Source organism: Cicer arietinum, chromosome 5 (assembly GCF_000331145.2).
Source record: "Cicer arietinum cultivar CDC Frontier isolate Library 1 chromosome 5, Cicar.CDCFrontier_v2.0, whole genome shotgun sequence".
In the NCBI taxonomy this organism is placed as follows: Eukaryota; Viridiplantae; Streptophyta; class Magnoliopsida; order Fabales; family Fabaceae; genus Cicer; species Cicer arietinum.
In genome coordinates this window covers 38,634,850-38,639,538 of record NC_021164.2, presented here as the reverse complement: position 1 = coordinate 38,639,538, position 4,689 = coordinate 38,634,850, and the positions used below count along the sequence as shown (strand labels likewise).

The 4,689-nt window shown below is 29.5% G+C and overlaps 1 non-coding gene across 1 annotated transcript; it reads left to right on the top strand.

Annotated features, from left to right (window-relative positions):
- The first annotated feature begins 4,554 nt into the window (after nucleotides 1–4,554).
- On the top strand, nucleotides 4,555–4,628 carry TRNAI-AAU (transfer RNA isoleucine (anticodon AAU)). Its single transcript has one exon. It is a non-coding gene; the product is annotated as a tRNA-Ile (tRNA).
- The last annotated feature ends 61 nt before the right edge of the window (nucleotides 4,629–4,689 follow it).

Genomic DNA, 4,689 nt, shown 5'->3' with positions numbered 1-4,689 from the left:
TGTTTTTCAAAACCTTTTAAGAAATCGATTTGGAAATCGATTGGCAGAAAGACAGGAACTCAGCAAAACTGACAAAATCGATTTGGCAATCGATTGACATTAATACCGGGGCTCAGACATTCATTCAATCGATTTCCCAATCGATTGAATTGAGCCCAAAGTTCAAATTTTACAAAAATCCTTCATCCAAATCGATTTCCCAATCGATTGGCCCAGTGGAAATTCTTATTTTGAGTTAGATAACAGATTGCTCATTGATTTATCAATGTCTTGGTTAGTTATGTATTACTTGATGGATTGAGAACTTTATTTTGTTTTCATTGTTATTTGGCATGTGTTATATGAACTTTTAGCATATGGAAAACCCTTTTAAGGTGCATGCTAAGTTGAAATGTTATTTTGTGCATTTAAAAACTTAAATGTTATGTGATAATTGTTAATTTCTGTTGGTGACCCTTTACAACTATTGTGGAAATCTGGTCTTTGCCTTCATATGAGAGTCAGGACAATCTTACCGGTTCGTACCCTGTGGATGGGAATGTAGAGGGGAATGTCTGACTGGAGCTATGTTACGAGGATCTTACGGGGCGCGTGGAGATCACTCAGGGCGTTTAGCTTGTTTTGGAGAATGATCATATTAGGTTGACATAGAGGGAACATACGTCTTTCTTTTGAATTGTATTTATTTTAAAATGGAAGATTGTACCTATACGAATACTATCAGCTTGACATGTTATTTTCGATGGGTTACATGTACCACTTTTTGATGTGTAAATATTTTGGATTCATATTTTGAGAAACTTTTCCGCTGCTTGTAAATAATAATGACTCAATTATTTATCCAAAGGTATTTTCTTATTTATTTCTCTGATTTATTTTAATCTCTTTTGAAAAAAAAAAATACACTCTCGCTTTGAAAATCGGGGTGTTACATGCATCATGAATTCTATTTGTTAATTCAAGTTTCATATTTAAATATGTCTTATGGTAAATTCAAATAAGTATTACAATAGAAAATAATCAATAAATAAAATCATTAAGATTTTTTATTACTTTCTTCCATCCATATTTCTCAACTTACAATAATTTTAAAATATATAGCTAAATTATTTTTAATGTCAAAATAAGTAAGAAATTAACCGTTAATTTTATACTATCATGCACATGTAATATAAGTTAATCAATTTTAAATTTAAGACTTATTGCATGAAGCACAATATTATTAAAACTATGAGGTTGATATTTATGACAATTTAATATATACTACTTTTAACATAAACTAGCATATAAAACCAAACATATTCATTTTAATAATGTTCTCAAACTTGTAATTTCTAAATCATGTATGTATGAATCTTCTTCTATTACATATAATTAACTCATTTCATATTCATTTTAAATTCAACATATAAGCTCTATATGGTGAAAAATTATCACATAATGATAAAACCAGGACTCGGGTACAAGTAAAAGAACTACAACATATATCTAATTCTATATAGGCTTAATTATTTAAGCCTTATATATATATTTTAAAAACATTTCATTTAAGCACAATTCCTTTTTAACAAATTTTATAGTACAACTTTTGTATATATGCACTGTACTAAAAAAATGGCCAGCCATCACTCATAAAAATCAATCAAAAAGCATAGTGAATTCTTATGAATCAATTATAACATTAAGATATGTAATTTGATGCTTGAATTTCAACCATCGAGACAATGTTTTAAGGGTTCTGTCTAATTTGCAAAACATAACTTTTGAGTTTAAATTCAGACACAAACAACTTTTGTATTTCATTAAAACTTAATTAGTTTTAATTTGTAAACCGAACATTAATCAAAAACGGCACTTCCATATACAACCTATAGCACTAACATAACAAAGCCTTTGAAACAAAATTCGGTACTACATCATTACAATGAATAAACCAATTTCATTAAATGAAAATTCAATCCTTTATAAAAATTATTTTTGATGAAGAGAGTAAGCACCGAATGCAAATTCAATCCTTTATAATAATCAATTTGTATGAAGAAAATTAGCACCGAATTGTATAAGCATTTCAATTCTATAGTATAAAAATTTAATTCATATTCTCTTATAAACTAATTGTATGTACCTTTCACCGTAGTCATACATGGATTGCTTCTACAACGTTACAACCTCACAAATAAAATCATTTATCAAACCTAAATATTGTTCGATATATTGGTTGGGGGCATGTTGTAAATCTTGAACAAGAAGAAGATGAAACTAATGATGATGAGAATTGCACAAATAAATTCCAAAGCATTTGTATCACACTAAGCTTTAGGTTCGATTCACCCCATCAATCTATGTATATTAGATGCAAAACAGTTAACTAACGAACTCTCTTCAAGATACTTTGGAATCTTTGAAGTGAATTGCATATTCACATCAAGTCTATCGATCAATGATAGTTTACGGAATAAACTTCTTTCATTTACTCTCGTGCACTAGAGAAAAGAAGAAATGTCTCATAAATATTTTTGATAGAAATTTGACTAATTTAACATGAAAATTGTGTTCTTTTTTCTGTCTCTAGAGTGTCTCTATTTATAGAGTAACTCATGTCACTTGGTGAAGGGAAACAACTCTTGGATATGTTTCATTGTAATGTTTGGTCAAATGGTTAGTGCTCATTCATTCTAGGAGAGCATGTTGGCTCAAATCCAACCATTGCAATTTATCGCAATTTTAATTTTTATTCTATTAACAATAGATAAAAGTTCAAAATATCATTCGCAACAGTGAGTAACATTAATTAGACTTACAACACCATTTTGTGGTCTATCAATGAAATTATATATCAAATAACTGAGTTAATTATATCATTCCAATATATATATATATATATATTAGAAAAATCTCTCACAATATTTTCATTCCAGAGTGAGTGACTTTTGTTACTATGTTGTTTTAATATTTGTAATTTGGTTATGTTTTAGAAGAATTCTCCTTGAAAAAGCCCACCTTCATGCAATTTGAACAGTAAGTTCCTTTTCCTTACTCTTATTTTATACTTGTTACTTTCATTGATAACAATGTGTAATTTAAGTGTGGGGTATCATTTAGAATTTTATTTGTTGTAGGATTTTATTTTATTATAAAAAAAAACAACAAAACAAAAATGTGAATTGCATTTTACGCTTTTTTATCAAATTTTGGGGTTGCAAATGTTGTGAGTTATTTTGAGTTTGTAGCATGATTGGTTCATATCTTTGCATTCTTAGTACAATAAGTTGGATTAGAACGTTAAATTATATCATATGTGATAGGTCATTCACGTTTGTGAGATTTTGAGCCTTATTATGCATAAAATACATTTTTCCATTTTCTTTTTATTGTGTGTGATCTCACTCGTGATTGCTAGTTACACTAGAACTTGACTTGACTCTTGTTCGCATGCATATATAAAAATGATGTAGGCATTTATTTTTTGTTAAGCTACTCAACAATTATCCCTTTGTTTCAGCCCCTTTGAACCTATTTATCTTATTCTTTGTTATATAGCTCATCACATGTCTAAAAGTGAAAAACAATGAATTGACTCATCACAAATATTTTATATTTGTTCACAACAAACTAGTGATATCTCTAGTCCTCCCCTCCCCTTACATTGGCTCTAGTTTGTGTCAGAATTGACACAATGTTTATTGTTAGGATTCTAACTCTCATTGAGAGGATGTGACAGATTTAATCCTATATCAGTGCAAGTGTGTGAAAACACTTCAATTGATTTCCATCAACTTTAATAACTCTCTACGAAAGGATATTTCACTCTTTCTTTTGGTTTGATGTGTTCTTGACTTTTTTAGATTTTCTTCTTTTAGCACATAAATACATAGAAGAAATGTCCGTTGAGAATGTTACCGTTAGATAGAGAGTTGACTTTTTCAGAGGATACATAAAAGTTCAAAGTTAGACAATCAGACGCTTGATATGATTATCTGAGATAGAGGCAATAACTTGTTTGTGACGCTCACCAGACGCATAGGTAGAAGAATTCTTGTCACACTTGTGTATCAAAGGCAGAGGTAGATTAATAGAATCCTTGTTGAGTTCATAAGAAGCAAACGAGGTACTATGTTGCTCGCATCAACCAAAATGCGTGTCACCAAACTGACACTGTAGCTGAAGTGAAGTCTTGGTTTCTTTTACCTTCGCCTAGTCATCAGAGGATTGACCATACAATGCAACGCATGCTTTGCTGCACTTGTTCCCACAATATTTCTTTTTCTTTATTATATCTTACTCTATTAAAAGTTTTCTAACATACTTGTAATATGAGCTACTTTGGAATGGATAATTATTAACATAATTCTTACTTTTAATCTGCAAACATAACATATATAATTAGGGGATAATTGTTCATTATATGTTTATATTTGTTATCATCAAAACATCAACCAAATGATTGTATTTTAAAATACTTTTGAACTAACACTCATCTCCAATCAAATTAACACATTGTTAACTCTAAATTTAATTATATAAATAATGTTTAAAATAACAAAAAAGCATCAAGGCCCATTAGCTCAGTTGGTTAGAGCGTGGTGCTAATAACGCCAAGGTCGCAGGTTCGAGACCTGCATGGGCCAAATTGTTTTTCATTTTTTAATTCTAAGTTCTGATAAAATAATAAAATAAAAAATATAAACG